Genomic DNA, 12,489 nt, shown 5'->3' with positions numbered 1-12,489 from the left:
TAAAGAAATCGAGAGTCACATCAAAGGAGATGCTTCCACAGTCTTGCCTAAAATCTATTTTTTTCTCAAGTACATACTCAGCTAAGACCTTCCTTAGTTTCCCAAGCCTTCTGCAGTTAGCAATGCAGCATTTACGGTGAGTTTCCCACAATGCACTTAATAAGTGGCATTATACTTTTGAAAAACAGGAACAGGATAAAAGAATTTTAAAAGACTACTTTTCAGTTTCGCTTACAAAACCCCCCTGCCCTAGAACCAGGGAGTCTTTTCAGTGTTATTTAAATATGATGCTCTTTATTCTTGGAAAATCCAAACACTCTTGACGGGACTATCCACATTTTCTTCATTTCTTTCCTCAGCAGTACCTCCATGTAAAGATAGGCAAAGTGTAGGAAAGACCACGAATCTCGTATCTGCCTAATGTTTTCTGGGAGTTCTATCAGGGAAACACTTGAAATAAAAAAAAATTACTCAATCTGTTGAGTTCAGAAAATTAGCTGTGCATTTAATAGCTCTGCAGGATCCTAGTCAGTGAGAATATTCAGGACTTGATTTGTTAACGAAGTTAGGCTCTATTCAGTGAGACTTCCCACACGAAACTGGGAATGTTAAAGCTAAGTCAACATCTTCATCGGAATGCTCGAAGTTATCCCGGAACCAGTGGTAGCTTTGCATTCAGTGTTGTATGTTTATTATTGTCCATTAAATAAAACTGGTATTTTCCTCCAAATACCATTTGTCTTTCTCCCAGTAGTACCTGTTTTCCTGTTTTCCCTGGATCTCATTGTTTCTCTCTGTGAGAACATCCCATGTGGTGTGTAAATATGGAACGAACCACCTTCTTCATCTTGAACAGGATGAGGGTAGTTTCTCTCACAGGGGTTGGCAAACTTTCTGGAAAGGATCACAAGTAGACAGAGAGGCAGGCAGAGAGGGAAGCAGGCTCCCCGCTGAGCAGAGAGCCTGATGTGAGGCTCGATCCCAGACCCTGAGATCATGACCTGAGCCGAAGGCAGCGGCTTAACCCATTGAGCCACCCAGGCGCCCCCAGCAAATGGTTTTGACTTTGCAAGTCATCTGGTCTCTGTTGCAAAAACTTAACTCTGCCATTTTAGCATGAAATTAGCCAGAGACAAGATGTAAACAGAGGAGAATGGCTGCATTTCAGTATCACTTTATTTATAGGAATAGGCAGAGAGCCGAGCCAGGTTTGACCCAGGGGTCTTAGCCTGCTGACCTCTGCTTCTAACTCAATACACTAAAGTGGTAAATCAATTTCAAATCTTTTAAGAGAATTGATGCCTTTAAATTTAGGCTTTCATGAGAATGGAGAGTAAAATGGTCTGGAAACTTCTCCGTATCCTGTTTCTCAGCCCAGTGGCTTAGAGCATGTAGAGATGAATTTTATATTTGAAAAAAAGCAGTGCCCTTAGCTGAAAACTCACTGTGGCCATGCCTTGTGCCAACATTTAGCAAATTTAGTAGAAGGGACGCTGTGTTTACCTAGTCATTTTCCCTTCCACGCTCTCTCCTTGCTAACAGAGCCTGGGCTGATTCGAGGGGGTGCCCGTTTGCCTCGCTGAAAACCAGGATTCGCCATATTCCTGACATAAATGCTAACAGCATGTGGCATTCTTCTAGCAAAATGATAAACAAGGGAAGTCTACTCAGAGCAGCTTCCAAAAAGCTGTTGTTTATCGGACTTAAAAAAATGTACGGGGTCAGCTTTTGCCCTTCGCTCTTCTTTTTTCCTACCTGGAATGTTTTTGATGTTTTCATGTCTGACATTTCTCGAGTATATTACAGCTGGGATGGTAGAGCCACATGTCTTGGTTGGAGGGAACCCCAAGCTGAAAGGAAATTGAGGTGTGGCCTTTCTAGAGAAAGTGTAAGGACTGTGCTAAATGCTTGAGTATAGATTCTTGAATGAGAGTAAAATTAACCTTATAAAGCCACTTCAGCCAAATGTCTGACACACACAGCCCAACTGAACCCTGTTATCTTTACCTTCAAAATATCATCTCTATTTATTGTGTAACATGCTCCAAAATTCAATTTTGCACCAGAGTCTAATTTCATCAATGTCTCATTTCTGTTTCTGTCTCTGTTTTAATAGTGTCTTCTCAAAGACAGTTCTATTTCAAAATAGCATTCGATTAGGAAATTGAAGAGTTCTCGAAAACACTTTCCCTGTCCTAAGACAGTCTTCATTAGCAGGTATGTTCAGAATTAAATAATTCTGCAGCAGGTGTCACTGACCCCAAACTTAGGTATGAAAGAGTAGGAGGATGCAGTAGAAATTGAAAGAGCTTTTGAAAATCAATATAATGTGAGGTTGTACAAGATGCCACAATATAAGGAGTTGCTCTTGGAGAAGCAGTAGGATGGCAGGGTCAGAGGTCAGTGGGTCAGGTTTTCCTTAGAATCTGAATGGGGAATAGGTAACCATAAAGGAGTCACCCTAGCTGGGAAATACTGTTGCAGAGCAGATAACAATCTGCTAAATAAAGATGGCATCGTGACAGCAACCACACAGTCTGCAGGAAGAGAGAGATTTGCCATGAGATTCTCCTAAGATTTCCTTTTTAGACTTTTAGGGCTCAGTGCAAATAATTTATTTCCTGAAACTTTCCCAGAAAGAATGTGTTTAATTCTCTTGGTCTTCAGAAATAAACAGATAAAATATTCCCTTAAGGAAATACAAATCAAAACCACATTGAGATACCACCTCACACCAGTCAGAATGGCTAAAATCAACAAGTCAGGAAATGACAGATGCTGGAGAGAATGCGGAGAAAGGGGAACCCTCCCTCACCATTGGTGGGAATGCAAGCTGGTGCAACCACTCTGGAAAACAGCATGGAGGTTCCTCAAAAAGTTGAAAATAGAGCTACTTAAGACCCAGCAATTGCACTACTGGGTATTTACCCTAAAGATACAAATGTAGGGATCTGAAAGGGCATATGCACCCAAATGTTTATAACTATCATATGATCTCCCTGCTATAAGGAAGTAGAGATGCAATGTGGGGGATTCAGGCAGTAGGAAAAGAATAAATGAAACAAGATGGGATTGGGAGGGAGACAAACCATAAGAGACTCTTAATGTCACAAAACAAACTGAGGGTTGCTGGGGGGAGGCGCATAGGGAGAGGGTGGTTGGGTTATGGACATTGGGGAAGGTATGTGCTATGGTGAGTGCTGTGAAGTGTGTAAACCTGGCAATTCGTAGACATGTACCCTTGGGGCTAATAATACACTATATGTTAATAAAAAAATTAAAAAATTAAAAAACATTTCCTTAAGGCCTCATTCTGGTCCACGTGTGACTAGGGATCCCAAAAATATCCTTAACCTATTTGATACTTCAATGCATTATCCTCTGAGAAACATTCTGACTCTACATTTTGACACTTGGAGGTGTTTCTCAACCACAGAGATTTGTAAACTTTATTTGAACATTTTTATGGCATAAATAACACTTTTTAAAGACAAATTTTACAAATAAATATAAATAATTAAATTACAAATAATTGACATAATAGACTATTGAAAACACTTCTGAAGCATTCTGACACTCTTTACTTTTTATCCATAGAAATAGTTGCAGTTTTGAGACACTGTAGCATGAGGAAAAAGTGTCTGGATTTTCTTAATCTACATTTTGGAATGCAAAATTATTTTTTTCAGGTGTTACTAACTAAGCGTTAATCTAATCAGATGTTTATACTAGTCATAACCTTTAATTAATGAATTTTTATTTGTTCATTCCAGAAATGCTGGCTTTCTCCATAACTAGACACTTCCTGCAGACACTTACTGGGAGTTAATTCTCTTCTAATATGTGTTCACAGAGAAGGGTGGGGATTAAAAGTTCCTTGCATTTTACTACTAAATCTGTTTGAAAAGAAATTTCCATTCACTCGTCACCAAAGCACTTCCTTTGCAATGCTGCTAATCATTTCACAACAATCACTGGACGTATTGATGTTGCTACCTTATTGGCTATATTCTTGCCTGATATAATGTGGTTCACAAAAGCACTACAAACTTTATGCCATGGTACAGAAAATAAATAAATCCTACCATTAAAAATGCAATAAATGTTTGCACCTTGTATCACAATTGATTTGAATCCTGACTCTAAGAGCTTGAGGATGAACAGAACTTCTCAGAAGAAACGGGAACACCAGAGCTGTCTGTTTGCTGTTTGAGGACTTCTCAGGGGATCCTGAGCATTGGAAGGGGTGGCATGGTGTCTTGTCAGGGGCGTATACTTTACATACCGAGTATATTCCCCTCCTTAAGCCACAGAGGTGCCTCAGGGTATTGGGGTTACAAAGAAATGTCCTTTTGTAGCCACATTTTTAGGTTATTTTAGAATCTACAAACATCCCCAAACTCACATTTATAAGCAGTGTCTTCCTTCCTGGACATATCTCACCTAAATATTGGGCTTAGCCAGTGAAAGAGACCAGAAATGACCCAACAAGGAATCTCTAGGTCCTGTCTCTCACAGCACAGTGGGCTGACCATCAACAATTATATTTAAAGTCCAGCAATTTCTAGTTCAGCAACTATATGAAGAATCCTCCAGATGTTGCTGGAAAGTATTTAACTTCGCATTTGTGAAGAAATGAATGGGGGTGGAGTATCAGTTCCAGGTTTATTTCTTCTCCCCTATTTCTGGCTTGCTTGTGGCTCCGTTGGTCCTCAGCAGAATAAATTCTACCAGGGGATTCTTTCTGGAACACAGCAGAGAACTCATCCTGGTGAGTAGCCCGGACTGCATCTTCTAAGAAGATCGGTCTGAGACCTTCAAATATTTTAGTTCATTTCACTGTCTGTGTTTGTATAGCTACCAGATCACATAAAAGACAACACACAGGGGCACCTGGGTGACTCAGTGGGTTAAAGCATCTGCCTTCGGCTCAGGTCATGATCCCAGAGTCCTGGGATTGAGCCCCACATCGGGCTCTCTGTTCAGCAGGGAGCCTGCTTTCTCCCCTTTCTCTTTCTGCCTGCCTTTCTGCCTACTTGTGATCTCTGTCTGTCAAATAAATAAATGAATCTTTAAAAATAAAAAAAAGAAAAGAAAAAAGACAACACACCAAAAAAAAGCAAAAAATAAGGGAAGTCCCATTTCAACATGTAGAATTCTTCTGAGAAATAATAAAGACTTTTTGTGTAATTTAATTCTTTTGTCTTGATCATGTTATTGTTCAAATTATGCCGTCTCCTGTTTTAGATTATTCTTAATTATCTATAAATGTCTCCCACATAATTTTGATAAAAACATTTCCAAGCAATGAACAATATCTAAGAACTGGATAGACTTTTAAGTTTTACAAAATGAAACTATTAGAAATGTCTAGAATTTTACATAAACTTTTCTAACTTTTCCTTTCTTTCATGAGGATCAGACTTTCTGTTTTCAAGTCAGAGTTGGCTGGGTGTCTGCTTTGGTGTGGATCATGCCATTTAGCCTTCTATGTTTGTTTCTTCATCTCTAAACTGAGGTTAATAAATTTTGACCTTTTGCATTGGGGTTTTACTCCTCTGTGAAGAAAATCATGAATGCCAGCAAAGTACCCTGAGATCTACAGATGAAAGTGCAGGGATGGAAGGAATTATTCTATTTAAGAGAGGAAAAAAGGTAGATACACATGAGTAAATCTATTTTACACGTGCCGTTCTGCTCCAGTGAAGGTGAATGGAGAGCGGTTCCCAGCGTGGGCAGAGGCTCACGTGCGTGTTCTGACTGGTACGCAGTAATATTGGGGATATTACCATTCCAAGCACACAGAGATTCACCGACCTGATCAATTTGCCCCTTCATTTATTTATTCACGGCTGAATTCCACTTGCAACGCATGTGCCAAGCATTCATGTTGGCAGGTAGGGAAATAAAGATTGCTTAGTTTGTGCTTTTAAAGTGAAGCTGAGAAAAAAATTAAATTCCAAATATTTCATAAGTTTGTTTTAGCAGCTGTATCTCCATAAGCCTTATGCTACTTTTTGTTCAGAGCAAGTGAAATACCTTGTGAAACTGGAGAAGATACGTGAGGACTTTACTTTCTTCATCTTGACCCCTGCATCTGTCTTTTATTAAATTGCTTTTGATCTGGGCAAGGACCATGGCAGGTAGCCTCTCTTCAGGACCAGGAAGACCATCTGTTCTTCAATTTCACTTTTAAATTCTTTTGCAAAATACAAGGACATGAACTAGTTGTCTCCATTTCCCTCTAGGAAATACTTTTACCCTCTTTCCTGATTGAGATCCATTTTAGATAATAATAATACCCAAGAGCAAACTTCAAATAATATCTGTCAAAGAAAAGTCTCCCAACAACTCATACTTGAATCCAAAATTTATAATTTTCTTCTGTAACAAAGATCATGGACTTACAGAAATTGCATGTTGCTTGTTCAATGAAACATAAATTGTTCAAGACAAGGGTAAGGAACATGCTTCCTTTTCCTGTCTTCTCCTGTAGAAAAGACTATACCTACCAGTTTTGTAAAACCCAGATGAAAACCACTCAAACACTCTGTTTTCAGTAAAAATATCACTCAGGTGTTCTTTCTCAATAGCTCCCCTTTGCCAGGTAAATCGAGGGCTTTCATTTATGTTGCTTCACAAAGATCCATAAAATCTGGCCATTCCTGACCTCTAGAAGTGATCATAGTTCATACTCATTGAGCATTTGTATGTATCAGGTGCTGTGCTAGTATCCAAACTGATACTAACTTTTACCTTTCCCAATTCAAATAATAATTCCAAGAACCGCCATGGCAAATAGTGATAGTTTGCCATGTTACAAGTGTGTAAACCTGAGTGTGTGAAGACTGAGTAACTTTCTTAGAGACTCAAAGCTAGTGAGTGACAGAGACAAGATACAAAGTCAGGTCTAACTGATTTCAGAATCTTTCTCTTAACCCCTGTACTGTGCTGTCCACCATCAACACCTCTGGACATGAGACACTTTGTTTTATTGTCTCCCTATTGTTGGGTGCTACTCTCTATCTTCCTTACTCTCCATCCCAGTGAAGTTCAGACTCACCTGCTCTAACCTGTTCACCCAGAGTCCCTGCTGATAAGCAACGATTGCTGAGCTTTCTGCTGTTCTTTATAAATGTGTGAGGTAGCAACTTTTTTTTCTCTGAAATATGTTTGTCTTGTGCCGTTCTTGATAAGTACCAATCCACTATATACCCTCAAAGAACTTGTATTTATTCCCAACTGGTTTGTTTTCTGTTTAAACTGAGTAAGATTACTGACAATTGTAGTACCTGCCATTGTTTCAGTAAGTGGGTTTTTATTAGAATGGGAGAAGAGAAGTAGAAACTTAGGAAAACCCAAGCTAAACTATGCAGTTGGCAAAATGTGACCCCTTGATCCTTAGAAGTTTTCCTTATCTGTCCAGTTCTCTTTTCATTAGACAAGTCAGCTGTTGGAAGGGTCTTTTGTAACAGGCATGATCACCTTGGTGTAACCATTTCCAGAAGTATGGTATTTGAGATTAACATTCTGTTGTTTGGTGGAAGGTCACTGAAAACTCCTAAGTAATTGTGGATTTAACTTTTTCTCTTTGCAGTTTTATCCATTCTTGCTTTGTGTATTTGGAAGCTTTGTTATTGGGTATAGAAACATTTAGGCTTATTTTGACATTCTGATTTATTTATCCCATATAATTATGAAATAGCCCTTTTTTATTCCTGGTAATAAATCTGCTCTAAAATCTACTCTGCTTTTGAATAATTGAGCCCTCCCATCTTTCTTTCACTGATGTTGACATAATATATCTTTTTATATTCTTTTAACCCATTGTGTCTGTATTTTAAAAGTTTGTTTTTGTAGTCAACATATAGTTGGAGCTTACTTTTTAATCCAAACTGATACTTTTAATTCCAGTGTTTAGACCATTTATATTTAATTTGATTAGCGATATATTTAGATTTTAGTTGTTACCCTGCTATTTGTTTTGAAACTGTCCCATCTATCTTACCTTCCTTTTTACTTTATTTCTGCCTTCTTTTGGACTGAATAAATGTAGTGATTTCCTTTTATCTTCTGTGTTATCCTATTGGCTAAAACACATTGTTTTCTTAATACTAATGGTTGCCATAGAGCATATTGTGCACTTCTTTATTGATCACAGTCTACTTTCAATTGTTATTCCACCATTTCATGTATTTAATAAGATCTTTCAACATATTTGTTATTTCTTCCCCTTGGGTTTTGTGCTATTGTTGTCAAACATTTTAATTATAAATTTGTTATAAATTCCCTAAAACATAGCTATTATTTTTGCTTACATCGTCTAAATACATTCAAATTCTAAAACATATGTCTTATTTATCCTGTAGTTACTATTTCTGGTATTTATTCTTCAGTGTAGATGTGCATTTCTATCTGATATTATTTTCCTTTTGCCCAGTGATATTCTTTAACATACTCTGTGGTTGTGTTCCTGAATTTTTCCAGTTTTTCTTGTCTTAAAATATTTTTATTTCATCTTCTTTTTTTAAAAAAAAAAAGATAGTTTGGGGGGCATCTGGGTGACTCAGTTGGCTAAGCATTGGACCTTTGGTTTCAGTTCAGGCCATGATCTCAGGGTCATGAGATTGAGCCCTGCATCGGGCTCCCTACTCAGCACAGAGTCTTCTTGAAATTCTCTCACTCATCTCTCTGCCCCTGCTCACACTCTCTATCTCTAAAATAAAATAAATAAAATCTCTAAAAAAAGATATCTTCACTAAGTATAAAATTTTATTTTGAGAAATTTTTAATCTTCTACGCAAAATTTAAATATGTTGCTCCACCGCTTTCTCATTTGTATTGTTTCCAATAAGAACTCTTTTGCCATCCTACTCTTTGTGTTGTGTAAGAATATGTCATTTCTCTTTAGATGTTTAAAAAAAATTCCACTTTTTTACTGATTTAGAAGGGGCAGGGCGGGCAATGGGGGAGCCTGGTGATGGGTATTAAGGAATGCACAGATTACATGGCGCACTGAGTGTTATATGCAAACAGTGAGTCATGGAACACTACACCAAAAACTAATGATGTACTATATGGTGACTAACATAACACAGTAATAATAAATAAATAAATAAATAAATGACCCTTAAAAATAAAAATAAAAATAAAAATTTGATAATAACAAGTGTTGGTATAGTTTTCTTGTGCTTGAGATTTTGAGGACAATCTGTGGGTTTTTAGTTTTCAGGGAATTTGGAAAACTTTCACCCATTATATTTGCAAATGTTCCTTCTCCCTTTTTCATAGACTCAGGTTGTACAATTGTCCAGTTGATCACCATCTTTTATCTAATTTATCTAATTCTTGAGCTCCCAGGGTATAGTTATGTGTCCCAATGTATGCTTTTGCCAGTTCTAACATGTGTCAGTTCTTTATTTTTCTCAACTGATTATTTTCCACATCTTAGGCTGTGCTTTCATGATAATCTTTGCATGCCTGATAGTCTTTGATAGGATATTATATGTTATTAAATTCTCCTTGCTCTTGCTGAGTATTTTTGTATTCATATAAATTTCTTTAAATTTGGTTCTGAAATGCAACTAAGTTACTTGTAGTCAGATTTGTACTTGGATTTCTTGCTTTTATGATTTGCCAGGCAAATCCAAATTAGTGTTCAATCCATAGCAAATTATTGTCTACTGAAGCAAGGTTTTCCTGAATTTTTTTTTTTTTTTAACATAGGCTTCATGCCCTGCATGGAGCTCAACACAGAGCTTGTACTCAACGACCTTGAAATCAAAACCTGATCTGAGATCAAGGGTCAGATGTTTAACTGACTGAGCCACCCAGATGCCCCAAGATTTCTCTGAATTCTAAACTCACTGTTCCATGAATTTTTCCAGTTTCATTGGTGAGAACAAGTGCTGTTCCTGATCCTGTATGAATGCTAGGCACTGGGGCCATCAATTCTTTCAGGTGGCCCTTTTCCGGCCTGAGTAGTCTTTTCACTGCAATTCAGACTGCTGAAAATTTGAGGGGTTCCCTCCATAGATCTCTAGGGTTTTTCTCTGTGCAGCCTTGAGCACCCAGCATTTGCTAAGCCAAATCTGTGGCTAGATGTCTTTAAACAAAATCTCTTTCAGTTTTCTGTGTTCCTTAAACACAGTTTAACTTTGCTGACTTCCTTAACACAACAAATCTCTACCTCTCCAGTCTGTCTTAACTTTTCCTCTGTGCTTCAAATGCATTTTGTGTCTACCCCCATTGAGAAACTCAATACCATCTTACAAAAATATCTATTTACTTCTCTGTCTTCCTTGAAGGGAAAATTATTGATTTGACAATTTGATGTCCCTATTATATAGTAGTAGTTGACAGTATGTGTTGTTGGGTAAATAAGACAGAATTCTCAATCATTTCTGTAACTCCGAGACAGTGCCATCCGGGTATCTGAGATGCTTGTGAAAGAAATAGAGTCATACCTGGAAGCTTCAAACAAGATTCCAATCAAGTGTCAGTTGTTGTGAGCAAATGAATACATCTCCTCTTCTAGGCTATTCAGGTTTTACATATGGGTAATATCAAATATTAAATAAATATAACGTATTTATGTGGGCTTTGAAATTGTGTAGAACAATTTCCAGAAGATCTTTGTTCATACGATAAGCTTTCACTTCAAAAACCAGATTATATGGGATGCCTGGGTGGCTCAGTTGGTTAAGCCACTGCCTTTGGTCATGATCCCAGGGTCCTGGGATTGAGTCCCTCATTGGGCTCCTTGCTTGGCGGGGAGCCTGCTTCTCTCTCCGCCTCTGCCTGCCACTCTGCCTGCTTGTGCACGCGCTCTCTCTCTCTTTGACAAATAAATAAATAAATAAATAAAATCTTAAAACAACAAGAACAACAACAACTAGATGATTCTGTATAGGGAGGCTAAGGAAGAGTGAGCAGGAAGGCAGAAGCCTTTCTCCCTCTGACCATGGCTGTCTCTTAAGGCTTAGACACTCTGCTATTTATCAGCTCTAGAGAATTGTCGATGGTTTTTCGTTTTGTTTTGTTTTTCTTTGCCTTGTTCTTTTCTACATATGGGCCATTCTTTTATTTCTTGTAATTCTCTCTTATTTAAAAGCCTCCAATGTTCCCTCTGTGTCTCTTTCTAGTTCTGTGAAACTCTTTTATGTTTTTTAAATATTTATTTATTTATTTATTTATTTATTTGAGAGAGAGAGAGCTAGAGGGCTGGGAAGGGTAGGCAGAGGGAAAGAGAAACTCAAGCAGAGCCCAACAAAGGGCTCGATCTCACAACCCGAGATCATGACCTGAGCTGGAGCCAAGAGTCGGACGCTTAACAGACTATGCCACCCAGGCACACTTTATTCTTTGTGCTTGGAAATATCCTCTCTTTGAAAGGTTGGTCTTGCCTCCTTCTTCAGCTACTTAGCCCAGATGTGGTTATCTGATCACCTTCTCTCATAAGCATGTCCCCTTTTAGGAAAGAGCTGATGGTCATTGAAGTTTGGGGCTCTCGGTTTAGGGGTGGGCAATAGCCCATTCCCGCATTAGGGCCTCACTGGAGAGGTATGTGATTTTTGCCATTCCTGGGAGCTATCTTCTCTACCTGATTCAGAAAATGAAAACAAATTAAAAAGATATAGATTTCAGACAGTTTACAATCACTTTGCGTGGGTTAAGAGAGACTAATCTTCAAATATCTTCTCAATTCAGGATTAAGTGCCAAACTTCAAGAGGCTCGTTTGATTGTGGCTGTTTCTCAATTTGTTCAATTTCATTAGGTGTGCTTAGTGGCCAGTTCGGAAGTGGAAATCCAAACAGGTAATGAGCAACGTCCAATTTGCATGTAAGCCAATTGTTTTTGAGAAAAGATTAATTAAAAGAAGTGGTAGGTTAATTTAAATCAAGCAAGGCCAAGCATCTATCTTGAGTGTAAATCCCTCACCCATTTTTATCCTCCTGGATAGGATGTAGAAATCTGCATTGGATAAATATCTCCACCAGGAAAAAAGGAGTTGAGAATCTTATTAAGAGTTTTGAACTAAGTCTTTCACAATTTAACAGATGCTCTTAAATGAAACTAGCTCATTTCACCAAGTGTATTTAATAGCATCAATTTTCATGAAAAAGAGTAGGTATGTTTTGCAAGTGAGGGGGCCGGGGTCAATGTGGAGAGGAAAGTGCACCCTATAACCTCGTCTCCCTTCATGCGTTCCCATATGACACATTTTTTGACTTACGTTTTCACAGGCACATAAATGACTGCAGATAGGTAGCCAGGGTGGTTCCAACAAGAACTGGGGTTCAGCTTGGCAGCACACTTCTGTAGTGATTGTGACAAGCTTTGATAAATAAGCTGACAACTACATTTATCTTGCAGAAGAGAATAACATCGATGGAAAAGGCACTTTTTTACTCTGTCTATCCAGAAAGTCACCTCTGCACCCAGGACAAAGTTGAAGAAGGAGGCTTATGGATGGAAAAGAAAAGTAC

At 38.2% G+C, this 12,489-nt stretch overlaps 1 protein-coding gene across 1 annotated transcript in view; it reads left to right on the top strand.

The window, feature by feature from the left end:
- Positions 1–12,489, top strand: part of ZNF804B (zinc finger protein 804B) — a 512,984-nt gene that overhangs the window by 491,725 nt on the left and 8,770 nt on the right. The window lies entirely within an intron of this gene.

This window comes from Mustela nigripes, chromosome 4 (genome assembly GCF_022355385.1).
Source record: "Mustela nigripes isolate SB6536 chromosome 4, MUSNIG.SB6536, whole genome shotgun sequence".
Lineage (NCBI taxonomy): Eukaryota > Metazoa > Chordata > Mammalia > Carnivora > Mustelidae > Mustela > Mustela nigripes.
The sequence above is the reverse complement of the archived record's forward strand: the minus strand, read 5'-3'. Positions and strand labels throughout refer to the sequence as shown.